Consider the following 19,297-nt stretch of genomic DNA (forward strand, 5'->3'; position numbering starts at 1 on the left):
ATAAACTAGACGTTGTCAAAATCTTGGTCTATAGAAGGCTGTGTGTTATTGTTTAACTGATCGGTGTTTTCTTCTTGGCCATATTTCTTATTGCTGTAATCTTATACACTGCTTATATTGTGCTTATATTTTTTTTAAATAGCAGGGCGTGCATTGTTATTTCAAATATACGACTACGTGCCTATTATATGAAGCCTTGAACGTTTTGTTGGGATAAAACACGATACCTATTAATTATTATTTGCCAGACGAAAACGGATTGATTTCCGAATTTAATCATCTGCAAATGAGGTTTTTTTCTATCGCTGTTACTAGCACACAAAAAGGGGCGGGATTTAGCTCACTGGTACCGCTTGTCTGGCAGTGATAATGATGACGATACTAACAATTACTGTAACAATGACGATGATGATGATGATAACAATAACAAGAACAATTTTAATAATAATAATAATAATAATAATAATAATAATAATAATAAATGCTACTACTACTACTACTACTACTACTACTACTGCTACTGCTACTACTACTTCTACTACTATTACTACTACTACTACCACTGCTACTACGACGACGGCAATGATGATGATGATGCTGCTGATAATGAAGATGTTTGTACTGTTTATGATTATATTAATCGAAAATCCGACAAATGATGTTAACAATTAATAACAATAACAACAATAATAATGATGATGATGATGATGATAACTAATACAATAATAATAATAATAATAATAATAATAATAATAATAATAATAATAATAACAACAACTAATACAACAACGACAACAACGACAACAAAAACAACAACAATAATAATAATAATAATAATAATAATAATACTAATAATAATAATATTCAATGTACTAACATGATTGTGATAATATTAAAGTTTACAATAAGTTAAAATTAAGTCAAAATACACATAGATATATTTTGTAAAAATAACACATACACAAGTAAGCAGGCAAAATATAGACTAAACACAGCTCTAAAACTGTAAACGTTTTGTGATTTAAAAAGTTATAATAAAGTAGCAAATTACAGGAGAATGCAACCGATTATCAATAGCGTTTAGCGCAAATAACAAGCTGAACATCGGTTTTTAGAGATAATTATTGTAATCTGGTTCAAAACTCGGTGTTTAGTGTTGCCTCCAGGCTTTAGCCAATCGTCGTGATTAACACAATCAAACAATGGCGTCGCTCATCAAAATAACTTATAATTTCCTCGTGGACATTTTTGTGCACAAAAATCTTTTAAGAAGAAGACATTTTCGATTGGAATAAGTACTTTTACCTATATTGACGTAAACGATAAGAACATTAATAGTATGCATTTGTTTGTTTATATAAGACTTCAAATCAAATATATAAGCATACATAACAATTGAATGAATGAATGAATGAATGAATGGATGGATGAATGGATGGATGGATGGATTAATAGATAAATGAATGAATGAATGAACAAATGAATGAACGAATGAATGAATGAATAGATGGATGGATGGATGAATTAATATAAAAAGTGGCAGTCCTCATTTAACAGTGCAAGGCTGAAATCTCCAGTAACGGCTATTCTCGGAAGTGGCAGTCCTCTTACAGACAAACCACTGGTTAGAGATTCCCAGAAGCAACCACTATTTTGCCATATATATATATATATATATGCTTGCTGCTAGTTAGTAAGAAAAAAACCCCAGACAAGTACTTAAGAATACAGGTGATACAAATTAAAGTTTAAACGAAATAATATTTACATTTAAAAATAATTTGACACTGAAATACAAACTAAAAATGAATGAATGGATGTTTAACGACACTCCAGCACGAAAAATACATCGCCTATTGGGTGTCAAACTATGGTAAATACACAAGAAGTAAAATACAAACTAAAGTAATATATATATATATATATATATATATATATATATATATATATATATATATATATATATATTACTTTAGTTTATATATATATATATATATATATATATATATATATATAGCTATTTTAAATATAATGTGATAGAAATTAGATCACAGCAGTGTATTAAAATGATAACATAATTCGTACAGTTACTGAAAATATTATATTGATATACACTAATGCAAATGTCAGAAAATCTATAGGGAAGTTTATTTGTAGAAGTAATATTAGATGACATCAATGTACAATGGAACCCAGGGTCGTTGACTTGAGAGTTTACCGTGCAGTATACTAAAAGTGAAAGGTCTATTTATAGAAACGTCAGTGACATGTTGATTAATGGTCGAGTTTATGCTGCGGTTTTTTTTGGACGCTTTTTATTTACTGTTTTTGATTACTATTGCGATGCACTTTGTTTACACGTCAGTTAAATTGGTTTCTTTTAAAACATTTCTATATTGTACATTTTTAACTTGGTATCAATTCGTTTGTTAAATAATGTACGTTAGAAATTTTAATTCAAACACACACAGACGGACAGATAGTATACATATATCCAAGGTAATATACACAAGTTATGAGATACTTGGTAATAAGAAGTACAGTAGCATTTAGTATACTTACAAATACGTATGTATCTATGTGTTTACCTACATAGTGGTATTTGATATTTAAACAACATTCTTACAACGTATGCACACTCATATTTCTATATGTTTAGCGACATACGAGTACTCTATTTAATATTTAGACAACATTCTTACAACGTATGCATACTTACGTTTCTATGTGTTGTACAGACGTTCTATAATTTAATATTTAAAAGAACATTACATGTGTTTCTATGTATATGCCAACGTACTAGTATTTAATATTTACAATTTGTGTTTCTGTGTGGTTAAAGGGACATTCCTGAGTTTGCTGCATTGTAAGATGTTTCCGACTTCAAAATATTTCTACGATTAAACTTACTTGTTTAGAATATCAATGCCTGTATATTCAATGTGTTTCTGGTCGTCTTAATATTTGAATGCTGCCCAAACTGGATTTTGTTTTCAAATAATTTCGTACGTATGAAAAAATAATATTTTAAGAAATAAAATGAAATTTAACCTAGTACAAATATTAGAACGATCAGAAACACGTTTAATGTCCAGCCACTAATATTGTGAGCAGAAAAATATGTTTGATATGTAATTACAATCGTTAACAAGTCTTTGTTAGTCTATAACATCTTAAAAATTGCAGCAAACTCAGGAATATCCCTTTAACGAGATAATACAATTTAATATTTAGAAATACTTACAATTTGACTGTATATACCGACGTATTTGCATATAACATTTAAAAACCCATTCTTACAACCACGCATGCATATGTTTCTATGTGTGTACAGGTGTATTAGACAATATAGTTTGGACCGTAACACAACAGTTCGTATGCCAGCCAGCCCCAACCCAACCCGGTGTCAGCACAAAATCAGTTACACAGAGGCGGTTGTATAGCCCCCATTCAGAGTCCCCTCTCACTATTGTACCATCTCTACTTCAGATGAACAGAAAGCCAAGTGTGTGAGGGATAAGCATGGTTGAATCATAATTCGACATACGCACAATTGTTTTTCTTCTTCTTGTTCCATCTCGTACCTATGTTCTGTTATCTATTGTTGCAAGAATCGCCACGGTCGTATGACTAACACTGAAAACTGCAGACTAAATTCAAGAGAAGAGCTATTTTTAAAAAAGAAAACTCGACACATTTTTAACAATTTTTATGTCTAAGATATATTTATTTAGGCATTTGACCTAGAGAATGAGAGAGGAAACCCGTTACAGCCAAATAGACTACTTCTACTAAGAATAAGTAGACTGAATGAACGGTTATTCGTTTCGTTTCTTGAGTTCCAGTTTTACAATTATGTTAGTTACAAACCTTCACTGTCTGCTGTGTCACACGACTAGCTATTGCCGAATAATTAAAAATAAAATCTACGTACAGTTACACGGGCTGAATTACAAAAATATTAATTCTGTGTTGTCAGTTGTTAATAACTGTTATATGGGATGTCATTAAATAATTTTTAAAAGTTTCTTAAAATCTGCATGTCAGTTTACATGAAATAAATTAAACACCTTTTGTCACCATCTTGTACGGTGTTTCAATGTTACATAGGTTTCCATCGATATCGTGTCATTGAAATTAACATGTGTTGAAATCTACCTTACAACTGAATTCAATTACACACTCATTGTCTCCGTCTTGTACAAGGTTTTAATTGTTACTTACACCGACATAAAAGGATATTGGCGTCCAAACATTAACATGTGTTTAAATTTGGCTTGCAGTTAGTTCTCGACGGTTAATGTCAAGCTACCGCCGGACTCTGCTTGCAGTGGGATAAATAGACACGTGACGGTAAACGAATCTCGAAAAGAAGGAGTAGAAAAAAGAGAAGAAACCGATTAGTAATAAAGGTTGAGTCAGATGGAGTGGAATCCTGCTCTAAGTCCGCGCTGAGCAGCTGCAGTATAGTGCGAGACAGAACTGATACATTAAAACGTGGCAGGTCTTCAAATATCAAACTGCTCGTGTCCGCATCACGCTTTCTTGTCCCGCTCACGGATCCCGTGTCCATTTCGGCCGTCATCAATTTCACGAAAATCCGCGCGCAATGGGACGGACGCACGCGCGGATTGTATCTGGTCGGTGTAAATAGAGCGATTGGCGAGCTTGGTCGCCGTGTTTCCATAACGCCCCTAATATCGCTAATTGCGCGCTATTGTTTCATTATCCCAACAAGATGTTTAGATGTGGGGTTTGGGGGCTGCGCAATCGACGAGTGGCACGTCTTGTCGTTACTATTCCCGCCCCGAGAGTTGAGAGAAAATTACATTTGTCTAAATTTGTCAATTTCGCTGAGGGCAGATGCTTGGCTTTTCCTGTGGCTGGAAATCTGCTGGGATAAGAAGAAGTTGTAACTGCGCGTCTATTGTTCAGGTTACTTGAAGACCGACACTGGGAAAACACTTTTGCAAGCAATTAAAATACTACTGCATTGCGAGCCAACAGCGCCTGAAGCAGGAGAAGGGGAAAAGCATTTTTTCTTCTTCTTCTTGGTGAAATGGACTCGCGAACGAAAATAGCTCCAATACGGTAATTGTCTTGTGCCAGACAGCTGACGGATCACGTGCGACACGTGCTGTTTCAATCACGTGGTTTTGCACGCCATTGGTTAATTTGGTTTTGCCAGTTTTGAAAAGTTTGGTGGTGGAGTGGCCTAGAACTTGGGACTGTGGAGATGAAGATGATTTCATAGGTCGACATGTTCTATAGGTCACTTAGTGGATACACTTTCCAATCATAGTCATTTCCTACCATGGTCATACTGTACCATCCATTTCGTACCATATTGCCAGGCAATTTAGTACCATGACCATATCATACCATCGATTGTGTACCACACTGCTTGACCATTTCGTACCATGGTCATATCGTACCATTCATTTCGTACCATATTGCCTGATCGTTTTGTATCACAGTGAGAGGTCATATCGTACCATAGCCATAATAACTAATCACTACGCCCATCTTCAGAAAACATTCAGCGTTTTCTTTTTTATTTAAACAACCTGCTATTATCCGTTAGTATTAAATAAATGCACGTTTAAAACATGTTTAGGATAAAATATTTAAAACTATATAAATAAATAAATATTTAAATAATAATATAAAAGATAAATAAATAAACAAATAAATAAAAAGGATGGATGGGTAGACAGAAAAGAGATAGATAGATAGATAGATAGATAGATAGATAGATAGATAGATAGATAGATATAGATAGATAAATATATAGATAGATAGACATAGATAGATAGAATAATAAAAATAAATAAATAAATAAATAAATAAAGACAGACAGACATGAAATACAATTGTAAAATATGTAATACTATTAAATGTTGGATAGTTATTGCAACAGAAGTAACAAACACGGGTACAATATGACAGTATTTCAAAGTAAGATATATATATATATATATATATCCTATAACTTACCCATGATATCCATGTCATAAACCCATGTGATGATGTAGTGTATTAACCCGGTTAATAATGGTTTGCAAGTTTAGAGATATATGCAAATTTGCAAGGTCTTTAGTTGCTGTCAAAGGTTCATTTGTTTACAAACCAATGAGACTTGTATATCTGAGCGTATATCTGTTCATAAGAATTAGTTAAATGCGTGACGTCAAAATTGTGCTAATCGTGATGACGTCATATTACCGACGGAGGTGACTTTAGTACTGTAATTTACTAAATATCGAATGAAAATGTTTTTTCTTTTAGAAATGTTACAGGATAAATAGAATTCGCTACTCGTGTTTTTTAATATGTAAAATATCAACCTTGGTAGAGCCTCGACAAATACCGAGTAACATAGACTCGGTTGATATTATTTTGTTTATTATGCACCCCCCCCCCCCCAAAAAAAAAAAAGAAAAAAAAGAAAAAAAGAAAAAAGAAGACAACCCCCCCCAACTATTTGTATAGTGTTGTCTTCTGTAAATACCAACCCCTACCCTAATTTTTTTTAAAACAATGCTTAATAATAATAATAATAATAATAATAATAATAATAATAATAAAACAGCAACAACAACGACACCACCACCACCACCACCAACAACAACAACAACAACAATAATAATAATATAAAAACAAATAATAATATATAAAAACAAATAATAATAATATAAAAAATAAATAATAATATAAAAACAAATGATAATAATAATAATAATGATAATAATAATAATAATAATAATAATAATAATAATAATAATAATTGATTTATAACATTGATTTATTAATCATCGGCTATTGGATGTAGAAACATTTGGTAAATCTTTTACAGCCACAAAGTCAGTGTGCATACTCAGATCTTCACAATAATATAACAAGAAGAAATAAAAATCTGTTGTGTGTTTCATGGGTCATACGTTTTTTCTATAAAGTGTTCTTCAACATTGATCAATTTCGACTTGTTAAATTTACCATTAAATGTTACTGTGAGCTTCAATCCCTCGTTTTGAATCCACTTATCACTGGTCTGCTACCTGCAAAGAAATTGAGACAAAACCCCTCTTTTTCATATTTCTCTGCGCATAGAAATCGTAGTGGTTGGAAATGTACAAAGCCCCTCATGACCCGTGGATTCTCGCGACTGTCAGACACAGAACGCAAATCCATCATGACAGACAGCGCTTCGCCCAAATTTACAAGAATACCAGGCAGTGAAGCGAGGAGGCGCTTTTGTTGAGAATGATCTCCCCCTGGCTAGGTGGGCCCGCTTCACACGGCAGGCGGGTGATTAGACCAAATTCCAGAACTACTTCGACGGCGTTGCCAAGGTGACGAGGCCAGTGGCGCACCCCGTCGTGTGATCCGGGTTTCAATGGAATAAGACCTATTTCAATATGATCCTCTTTTAATCTAATGAAGTTGTCTGAGCTTGCACCTCGATCCCCCACCCACTCCACTCCTCGCCCCCCTCTCGTTCTCTTCGCGGCATGACTATAAATCTTCCATTCATATTTTGTTTTCAAATAATTGTATGATTTGTTGTTATAACATTTACAAAGCACGGTACATCTTCCAAAGACAGTGTGAATGTAATCCAGTATAAAAAAAGTGTGTAGTCAGGAAAAAGAAAACGGCAATTCAGCTAAGATAATTTAAAACTTTTGTGTGTATATTATTATACTGTTATTGCCATCATGGTCATGATAATCATAATCATCTTTATGACTACTACTACTACTACTACTACTAATACTACTACTACTGCTGCTGCTGCTGCTGCTGCTGCTGCTACTACTACCAGTACTACTATAGTTTGAGTGGTGGTGTTGGCGGTGGTGGGGAACAACTTCCACAATTCTTTTCATAAATGGGTTAACAGACGTTTTCAATAAGATGGTGAAGAAAAACGTTTGATTCATACAGCAACTGTAATGTAGAATTATAAAACTGATCAACTATACATAACCTTAAACATAATAATGTTCTAAGTCAAAGACCAAATTGAAAACCAGTGAATGATTTTCCATGGACATGGTAACAATTTGCGAATGTGATGATGTGTGCATTTGTTGTCCGGCTGTTCAACACAAATATATATATTTTTTTTTCTTGTCTAATTTTCTGGGTTTTTCTTGGTCAATTCATTGAACTACAAATATATTAATATATTATTATCGTCGATGGCATGTGAACGAGACAAGCAGAAACTGAGTGCCGTCATTCTCTTTGTGCAGCAATCGAAATGAAAATATTTCATGTTATACTAAGATACATTTGCAATACGTGTGACGTTAACGTCAATCCATCATCAAGTTGTATTATTTTATGTATGCGGAGGCGGGATGTAGTCCAGTGGTGAAGCGCTCGTCTGTTGCGCGGTTTAGGATCGATCCCCGTCAGTGCATCACGATTGGTTTTTTTATTTTATTTTTATTGAAACATATTTTATTGCTTTTTAAAAAGAACAAATAGATTAGGCACAAGTTACACAACTTACAAGGCCTTCTCCATAATACATACATGTAACGACAGTAATGTATTTTTGCAATTTAAATTTGAACAGAAATAGATATTATTGAAAGAGAGAAAGAAAGAAAGAATAAAGGAAACAGAGAAAAGACACAATAAAGTGTTTTATGTGTTCAATAATTGGATATCAGGTTTTCTAAAAGAAAACACAAAACACAAATAAGGCATCGCAATAATTACGTAATAGCAACAACAGCGACGACGACGACGACAACAACAACAACAACAACACACCAAAAATCCATACATTATTTATTAATTAATGGAAACGACTGGAATATCAAAGGCCGTGCTGTCTGCTATCCTGTTTATGGGATTATGTATATAAAAGATATCGCTACTAATCAAACGATGTAGCGGGTTTCCTCTCTAAGTCTACATATTAAAATTACCAAATGTCTGACATCGAATAGCCGATGATTAATATATCAATGAGCACTAGTCTCTCATAACTCTATAGGAGTGGCTGGTGTACTTTTATTGCTGTATTATTGTATTATTACTGTTGAACTCTTGCTTTTATTTTAATCTACTGGTCTCGGTGGCGTCGTGGTTAGCCATCGGTCTACAGGCTGGTAGGTACTGGGTTCGGATCCCAGTCGAAGCATGGGTTTTTTAATCCAGATACCGACTCCAAACCCTGAGTGAGTGCTCCGCAAGGCTCAATGGGTAGGTGTAAACCACTTGCACCGACCAGTGATCCATAACTGGTTCAACAAAGGCCATGGTTTGTGCTATCCTGCCTGTGGGAAGCGCAAATAAAAGATCCCTTGCTGCCTGTCGTAAAAGAGTAACCTATGTGACGACAGCGGGTTTCCTCTCAAAATCTGTGTGGTCCTTAACCATATGTCTGACGCCATATAACCGTAAATAAAATGTGTTGAGTGTGTCGTTAAATAAAACATTTTTTTATTTTTATTATTTTAATCTGTACACAAGGTGAGACGTAAATAAAGAATGTGTTTGTCTGTCTGTCTGTCTGTCTGTCTGTCTGTCTGTCTGTCTGTCTCTCTGTCGTTAAACAAAACACACTTTAACTTTGTTTTATGTATATGAGCAGCAAAGACAGTGTGTGTATGTATGTGCGCATTGGTATGGGCGTGTGCGGTTGTTTGTTCGTTTGTGTATATATCTGTATGTATATATGTAGACCGTGACTAGAAGGTAGTTAGTTACGCCTAGAAAAACACCAACAATACTCATAAGTTTAAAGGATCCCTTTTTTGAGTAGCCGAGAAACACTAGGTTGTTTCTTCGTGCACACACCCTTCTTAATTTCGGTTATTTATGTGCATTAAAAAAAAGTAAAGTTTGTTTTATTTAACGACGCCACTAGAGCACATTGATTTTTTTTTATCTTATCATCGGCTATTGGACGTCAAACATATGGTCATTCTGACACTGTTTTTAGAGGAAACCCGCTGTCGCCACATAGGCTACTCTTTTTACGACAGGCAGCAATGGATCTTTTATTTGCGCTTCCCACAGGCAGGATAACACAAACCATGGCCTTTGTTGAACCAGTTATGGATCACTGGTCGGTGCAAGTGGTTTACACCTACCCGATGAGCCTTGCGGAGCACTCACTCAGGGTTTGGAGTCAGTATCTGGATTAAAAATCCCATGCCTCGACTGGGATCCGAACCCAGTACCTACCAGCCTGTAGACCGATGGCCTGCCACGACGCCACCGAGGCCGGTTTATGTGCATTAAAACTCATAATTTAGCAACAGGGGCGGGATTTAGCTCAGTCGATTGAGTGCTCGCTTGAGGTGCTTGCGTCGCTGGATCGAACCACCATTGGTGGATCCATTTAACAGATTATTTTTTCTCTTGTTCCAACCAGTGCACCACAACTGATCAAAGGCCGTGGTATGTGCTTTCCTGTCTGTGGGAAAGTCCTTATAAAAGATCCCTTTTTGCATTAGGAAAAATGTAGCGGGTTTCTTCTGATGACTACGTGTTATAATTACCAAATGTTTGGCATCCAATAGTCGATGATTAATAAGTCAATGTTCTCTAGTGGTGTCGTTAAACAAAACAAACTTTAAGTTTCACTTAGTTACACTGCTAGTAAGGCGACTCTTGTGAGTACCAAACCACCTCATGGATATAGTGAACTAAGACTTTTAATTTCTGTTTGGGAAGATTAACTCTGGCTCTCCGCGTAGTCTGAATGATTCTTTTCAAGGTATCTCAGATATTACCTGAAACATTTCTTATTAGTTCACTAATAGGGATTTCCAATACATTTAATTTCAAGAGAAAGCTAGTGCCAGCTTGTAAGCATCGATTCATGAACATATGGGACGTCGCGCTCATCCAATCAGTAATATTAATCCGCCGTTGGAAAATAGGTCGACTTCTTCTTTCCGTGCGGTCACTAAGTCCGCAACCTGACTTTTCACGTTCGATACACCTTAAGTAGTCCTACCTGTATGCACTTATTTACACCTGCCGACACCTGGCCAGCGCGCGCTCTTTGATGTTTGTCGTTTAACTGTTTAGTCATTCCTAGGCTTAGCTTTATGTGCAAACACAATTAAGAAAGAAAGAAAATTAAACATGCCGTTTTCTTTGCTAAACATTTATGTGTGTGGAATATTAGTCATGATTAATTATCAAAAGCTTGTTTCAATGACCAATGGGAATTTTCTTTTCAAATGTTGAACTTTGATTCAGAATCAGTGGTATAAAGTCAAATATAACGGTACTTTATTGCGATATTATCCAGATTCGTTTTTGTTGCTATGGTTATAGTTATAATTTAATGCGAAATTTTGCCGCAGAAATATATTTGCTGAAAACAAAAATGTCCTACGTATTACAATTCTCCCACTGTAAATGAAGATATTAAAATAAATGTTTATGTATTGAATATAAAGGTAGTCAAAATCAAAATCGAAATCAAACTATTCAAAAGATACCCGTGGGCGAAAATGCATTAAACTGTTGATGGTATTTTAATGATGATTGCTTCATGAATATGATGATAATGTTTTATTAATCGGTTTCCTTCATCTTTTAAATGGTTAGTTGAGGTGTTAGAATTAAAGGGACTATCCCGTGTTTTTTGCCCTTGCAAAACTTCCGTTTGTTTCCCTCAACATAATATATATATAAACAAACATTCTGCTTTTTCCTTCTTTTTAAAAAAAATCCCCACTATCTTACCTTAACATGTTTTAAATATAAATCATCACACTGATAAATACATTTGGAATGGCCTTTGGCAGAATTATTCAAAATTTCGTTTGGCTGATAGATAAATAATAAAATCGTACATGCGAAATTATTTTAGACAAAAATTCGATATTATGACACTACAAAACATTACGATGTCCAGAAATGCATTGGTTACAGAGATATGCATATTCTAAGTAAGAAAATGTAAATAAATTGTAATTTTAATAGTGTAAAGATATTTAATTAGAACGCTCAGATTGTAAAGGAATCTATATAGATGAACAACAGCTTTGATGCAAATGTTGTTTGCTGATGATATGGTGAATATTGCACATAGTTATAAATCAGCAAAAAACCACAAACCCCAGATATATATTTTAGGCAAGTTTTGTGATCTTTATGCCATGAAAGTAAATATTGATAAAACAAAAACCATGGTATTTAGAAGAGGTGGGTGTATTACATGAATGGAAAATGGTATTACAAAAGAAAACTCATGGAGGTAGTATCTTGTTATAAATATATTAGGATGTATTTCACAAATCACTTGTCATTGCAAAAAACTAGATTCTCTCTTACAATATCATCTGAAAAGGCATTATATACCCTACACAAATTTATAAATCTGTATGATATATCTAGCGAAAAAGCATGGTACCGTTTTGATCATATGATTGTACTAATACTTACATATGGATATGAAATTTGGAGTTTCAGTATTGTAAATGTATTGAATTAGTGGAAACTACATTTTGTAAAATGATTATAAATGTAAAAACAGCAACACGTGCATGTGCAGTTCTTGGTGAACTAGGTAGAATACCTTTGAAAATATTTTATTTTAAAAATGTATATAATATTGGCTTCGTATATTGAATTGTGATAAATACGCTACACGATATTATGATATGTTGTAAAACTTGCACAGTGCTGGAAGATAAATCTGGCTAAAGGCTGTAAAAACACTTCTGTATATATATGGTTATCATTATGTATGGATTTATCAAGGAGCTGGAGATGTCAACATGTTTGTTTCTTCTTTTATTCATCGAGTGAAAGATGTCAATTATCAAGAGTGGTGTGAATCATTAAAATCATATTCAAAATTAACATTGTATTTTAATATTAAGAGTTTATTAGAACCCATAGTTTGACACCCAATAGCCGATGTATTTTTCGTGCTGGGGTGTCGTTAAACATTCATTCATTCATTCATTTATTAGAACCAGAAAGATATTTAACATGTATCAAGAATAAATATCACAGAATATCATTTACTAGATTGAGACTTTCAAGTCATAATTTAGAAACAGAAAAAAAGAAGAGATAGAGTATGTCAGTTTTGTAAAACACATTTCGGTAGAAATATCGTAGAAAATGAAGTACACGTTCTGCTTTACTGTATAAATGTAAATAACGGAGTTTCTGTTTTAAAGAAATCTATGTTACATAAAATTCTTATATATATATATATATATATATATATATAAAACTTTTCATATTTAGCTTTAAAACAAATAGAACAGTGTAAAGAAAAGGGTAAAGAAAATCTGTTTAAAATACATGTGCCGGGTATGTGAAATAAATGCATTGTTGCCAACCAAACATTATAGCCATTTTAAATTGGTGCGAAATTTGAGGAACATTTTTGGAATATTTTGTTTATACTGTCAAATAAACCATATTTTGCCTTGTACTGTAACATGGCAGTTGTGAAGTCTAGTGTTTTCAATAAATAAAAATATAATAAATAAATAAGAAAATGATATACGTTGGCAGCTTTGCTAAAGAGACTGAAAAAATTCAATTTTGTATAAGAATATTTATGTTTCCGTATATATATATATATATATATATATATGTATGTATGTATGTATGTATGTGTGTGTGTGTGTGTGTGTGTGTGTGTGTGTGTGTGTGTGTGTGTGTGTGTGTGTGTGTGTGTGTGTGTGTGTGTATGTGTACTATACACTGAGATGTAATACATTGATTGTAATATGGGCCGGATGCGTAAAATATTTTGAATAAGACAATTGATAGATTGACAAAGCTATTTTATTTGCCGAAATCCTTTTTAAAATGTCTACAAACCCAAGGAATCCGTTTATGTGTATGTCTCTGTCTCTCTGTCTTTGTCGGTCTCTCTCTGTATGTATGTATGTATGTATGCATGTATGTATGTATGTATGTATGTATGTGTGTATGTGTGTGCGAGAGAGAGAGAGAGAGAGAGAGAGAGAGAGAGAGAGAGAGAGAGAGAGAGAGAGAGAGAGAGAGAGAGAGAGAGAGAGAGAGAGAGAGATAATGGAGGATTTAGTGAAGAGTGTTTGCACGTATACGTGTTTGTGTGTATTCTATCAGAGAACAATAACCGGCAGAACATACATATAGACTATTAGCAAACCAAACACGTCTTTTAAAAGAATTCGTTGCAATAGCGGAAATGCATTAAGCCAATACCAAAGAACACCACAAAATTCACAAATAATTTTAAATTGTACTATAAATATTGAATGAAAACTTAATTGGATTGTTATTTGTTTTCAGGAATAACAATGACAACCTTCCATCAGTTGGTCTGTACACACCGGAAGAGAGAAGATACGTAGGAAACAAATAACAGGTCAACAATAGTCTAATGGAAATACCTCACCTATAACGTGATGAGAATATAGTTTGAAAAAAAACAACAACAACAACAAGGAAGTTACTAACGAGAAGTGCTGTAATGTAAATCAGCGAAGACCGTGTCCGATTGGTCACTGCTGTAAACGTCACCATGGATACCACAAAAATGAGCCAATTGAAACCACTGTACTGTGGAACGAAGGCAAGCATACGAAACTGGGAAGACGCTAATTACAATGACAAGACGTTCACTATTCCCTTGGAAACGAAAATCGACCAATGAAAACTGCTGTATTAGAACACAAAGGGAAATATGGCCAAACGATGGATAATTCGGTTGGAAAGCATAACGTCATTGTGCCTTGAAATATTGTTGGAATAACTTTACAATAAATGTGCAGGTGCGTGTGCAGGGAGTGAGGGGTAAGGGGTAAGTGGTGGGTTCAGTGTCGAAAACCCACTGCTACAAGAAAATTAATTTTTTTCAAAATATTTTCCGGGGGAGCATGACCCGACACCTTTAAAACGTTTGCTCGCTAGTCCAAACCTACCCCCTTATATAATTCCCTGTACACTCACCTGATGTATATTGTCAACAGAAGATCGAAATAAAGTTTGAATTGTTATTTGGCATCTTTGTTTTAGGATTATATCAGTTTGTAATTGTGTTTGGTAAACTTGCTGAGAATTATTATTCGTTTAGTCAGATAGTGTAGTGATTAAGCAACCCTGATTAAAGATGCATTCTCCAAATTTGCATTAAAACAACTTCTCACCAAAATTATACATTAACTTTTGCTTTGACTAGCACGCGCTATACAATGTATCCTCAACTATAGACCAATAAACAGTATGCAGTTTGTTTTGTTTAACGACACCAGTAGAGCACATTGATTTATTAATAAGCGGCTACTGGATGCCAAATATTTGGTAATTTTGACATATAGTCTTAGAGAGGAAACCCGCTACATATATTTATTCGTAGCAAGGGATCTTTTATATGCACCATCCCACAGACAGGGTAGTACATACCACAGCCTTTGATATGCCAGTCGTGGTGCACTGGCTAGAACGAAATAAACAGTTTACTAGTAGGAAACCAATAGTGGAAAAATCTTTAGTGACTGACGGAATTGTGTAAGACTCAAAAAGCCGATAAACACTCTGGCCTGTGGGAACGATATCTGGAGGGATGGGGGGGGGGGGGGGGGGGGGGGGGGGGGGACACAATCTCTAGTGGGGAAGGACGTAGTCTAGGGTGGGCACAAGCCACCCTTTTTCTATATTTATATAAAAAAGAACAAAAACCGTATATTTTCGTCTTCAAGTGGGGAGCAAAGCCCGTTTCACACCCCGCACTTCACACCCGGTTCCCACAGGTCTGAAATGGCAAGCAAATAATTTAATGTATTGGAAGAAAAGCATTTGAGAACGTTTAGTGGTGACTGACGGATTTGGAAGCGTTCAGTTGAAGCGAACGCCCCATGACATCAAGGCAGGCTATGTCACCGGTAAGTTGGTTGTCTTCATGCAACTCTTTTGTCTCTGACGGTCCTATCCAGTGAACTTTATTATTTGTGTAGATTCCTCGATATCTAAAGTTTGTTTTTACAATGTAACAAAACAGGACATCACATACCAGTGACAGTTTATGCTCAGTTTATGTGGCAAGTATTTGAATACTGAGCTTGCCGTTACCCCCCCCCCCCCCGAACACACACACAGATACACACAAATACACACACACACACACACACACTCTCTCTCTCTCTCTCTCTCTCTCTCTCTCTCTCTCTCTCTCTCTCTCTCTCTCTCTTGCTCTCTCTTATCATCGGCTATTGGACATCAAACATATGGTCATTCTGACACTGTTTTTTAGAGGAAACACGGTGTCGCCACATATACTACTCTTTTACGACAGGCAGCAAGGGATCTTTTATTTGCGCTTTCCACAGGCAGGATAGCACAAACCATGGCCTTTGTTGAACCAGTTATGGATCACTGGTCAGTGCAAGTGGTTTACACCTACCCATTGAGCCTTGCGGAGCACTCACTCAGGGTTTGGAGTCGGTATCTGGATTAAAAATCCCATGCCTCGACTGGGATCTGAACCCAGTACCTACCAGCCTGTAGACCGATGGCCTAACCACGACGCCACCGAGGCCGGTAGCGCCCTACTAAGCCGACTGAGCAACTCTGGGTAGATAATGAGAACACTGAGTATCTGGCCGATGAGCTGGATATAATCATCCGTGGGCCCATTGGGCTACTTCTAATCTCAGCCAGTGCACCACGACTGGTATATTAAAGGCCGTGGTGTGTACTATCCTGTCTGTGGGATGGCGCATGCAAAATATCCCTTACTACTTACTGAAAACTGTAGCGGGTTTCTTCTCTAAGACTATATGTCCAATTACCAAATGTTTGACATCCAAAAGCCGATGATTAATACATTAATAAATCAATGTGCTCTAGTGGTGTCGTTAAACAAAACAAACTTTTTGGTATTCATGTATAGGTATTAGAAGGGTTAATCGTTGGATACGTTGATCTTGTTTATGATTAGTTAGTTTCGTTTTGTTTAAACAAAACAAACTTTACTGTGTCGTAGCGGTTAAACTAAGGGACTTAAGGTTGGTAGGTATTGAGTTCGTACCCCGGTACCGGCTCCCATCCAGAGTGATGTTTAACGACTCAGTGGATAGGTGTTAAGGCCACTACACCGTCTAACAACCACAAGCAACTAACCCGCTGTCTTGGACAGCCAGCTCGTGTAGATAAGACGTGTGTCCAGGACAGCGTGCTAGAACCTCAGTTGGGTACAAGAAAAAACCCACGTTTAAATTAACTAAAGGATTGCTTGTTTTACATCTCGTTGTTTTATCACCAGCGAGTAGGTGTTGAATGTGCTCACACCGCATTTTAGCACAATGATATTTACATGAACAGGACAGCACATACCTATAATATACCAGTCGTGACGTTTTACTCATAAACACTGACGAGATCCGTCCACAAGCAAGCAAAAAAACGACGAGAGTGTGGGATAGCACTTCATCAAGGTGACGGAAAGCTGTTATCCCGAAATTCTTTATGCTGTCCTATTCCCATTAAAACCCCTACCCGCCAACCCCCACCCCCCAAAAAAAACCCGCACACAAAAAACCCCAACAAAGCAAAACATTAAAATAAAAGAACAACCATCTACCCCGAAAACAACAATAACACAAAGAAAACAGAAAAAACAAGAAAATAAACAAATAAAAACAACTTCAAAAACACACCAAAAATAACAAGCAAACAAAACAAAACCCCTCCCCCCACAAAAAAAAAGAGAATAAAAAGGGGACCCCCCCCCCCCCCCCCCCCCCCCCGGAAAAACAACAAACCGTAAATGCTCAGAAATTACAGAAGCCAATCAAATGCATAATATGGAGAACACTAACGTAACAAAATAATCTGACCTAAAAAGTCAGATTAGTCTGTACAGTTAAAGTTTCTTTTGTTTAGCGACACCACTAGAGCACATCGATTAATCAATCATCGGCTATTGGATGTCAAACATTTGGTAATTATGACTCGTAGACATCAAAGGAAACCCGCTACATTTTTCCTAATGCAGCAAGGGATCTTTTATATGCACTTTCCCACAGACAGGAAATCATATACCACGGTCTTTGACTAGTTGTGAGTCTGTACAGTGACAGATACTCAATTATCTAGTCGTTGAGGGAAACCGCTCGCCCTAAGGCCCCCCCCCCCCCCATCGCTATCTTACCCGCCTATTCCTAGATCGTACGAGTACATTTAATAAATTTATTGCAGCAGTTACTTTTCGTGGAAAATTAAATATATGTGGTAATGTCGAGGTTAAGCCATCGGACATGTGGATGGTAAGTACTGGGTTCGCAGCCCGGCACCGGCTCTCATCCAGAGCGAGTTTTAACGACTCAATGGGTAGGTGTAAGAACACTACACCCTCTTCTCTCTCACTAACCACTAACGACTAACAACTAACCCACTGTCCTGGACAGACAGGCCAGATAGCTGAGGTGTGTATCCAGGACAGCGTGCTTGAACCTTAATTGGATATAAGCACCAACATAAATTGAAATAAATTTATGAAAAATATATATTAAAGGCATACTGTCACAGATTTAAGGACCTTATTTCTCTAAAAATGGATAATAAATAAAAATTGCATTAATTGTTGGAAACCAAATTTAGCTATCGCATCACCTTAACTGAACCATGATGGAGTGAAATCTATGTCTACCCTCTCGGCAATTTTAGTTTTTGAATTATGAACCATTGCCATAATTCAGTTATTATTATTATTTATTTTTTTTACAAAATATCATTAATATGGTGGTTATGAAGATGGTTGAATAAAGTACATTTCGGGACAAATCAAATAATATTTGCTCAGGTAATACTTTGTTAGACCATTAAAAAGGTCAGTGGTCTGTAACAATATGCCTTTAAATGAACTGCAGCTCGTCCCCGCCATACGGGCAACATAGGTGTGTTTGCAGCCACTAATACATCCACTGCGGATTAATTTCATACAAAATAATGACATGTAATGTTAGAAAGAGCCGTAAAGCTGCCATCATTCCTAAAACCAAAAGAAATCGCGGGATTATTGCCTCTTGTCATTTTTTACCCAGCGCGCTCTGTCGATAACGACCGTAAATTATGGGTATCAAATGGTTATGATCAATGCAATAGCGGATAATTATTACACCCGGTCTTTGTATGCGAGAACAATCACACATTTATTAAAAACAGCTTTTAGCAATCACTGGCAGTCCGCGAATCTGTGGCGAATGTATTTACTACTGGATCGTTGTCTGGCATAGCAGAGAGAATCATCATCATCATCATCATCATCATCATCATCATCATCATCATAATGATCGTCGTCGTC

General features: G+C 35.7%; 1 long non-coding RNA gene across 1 annotated transcript in view; it reads left to right on the forward strand.

The window, feature by feature from the left end:
* LOC121368012 overlaps nt 1-14,993 on the forward strand; it is a 32,179-nt gene extending 17,186 nt beyond the window's left edge. Inside the window, exon 2 of the long non-coding RNA XR_005957464.1 lies at nt 14,287-14,993. This is a non-coding gene — a long non-coding RNA (uncharacterized LOC121368012). The remainder of the gene's footprint in view (nt 1-14,286) is intronic.
* Nucleotides 14,994-19,297: the final 4,304 nt, after the last annotated feature.

Source organism: Gigantopelta aegis, chromosome 1 (genome assembly GCF_016097555.1).
Source record: "Gigantopelta aegis isolate Gae_Host chromosome 1, Gae_host_genome, whole genome shotgun sequence".
Taxonomy (NCBI): Eukaryota; Metazoa; Mollusca; class Gastropoda; order Neomphalida; family Peltospiridae; genus Gigantopelta; species Gigantopelta aegis.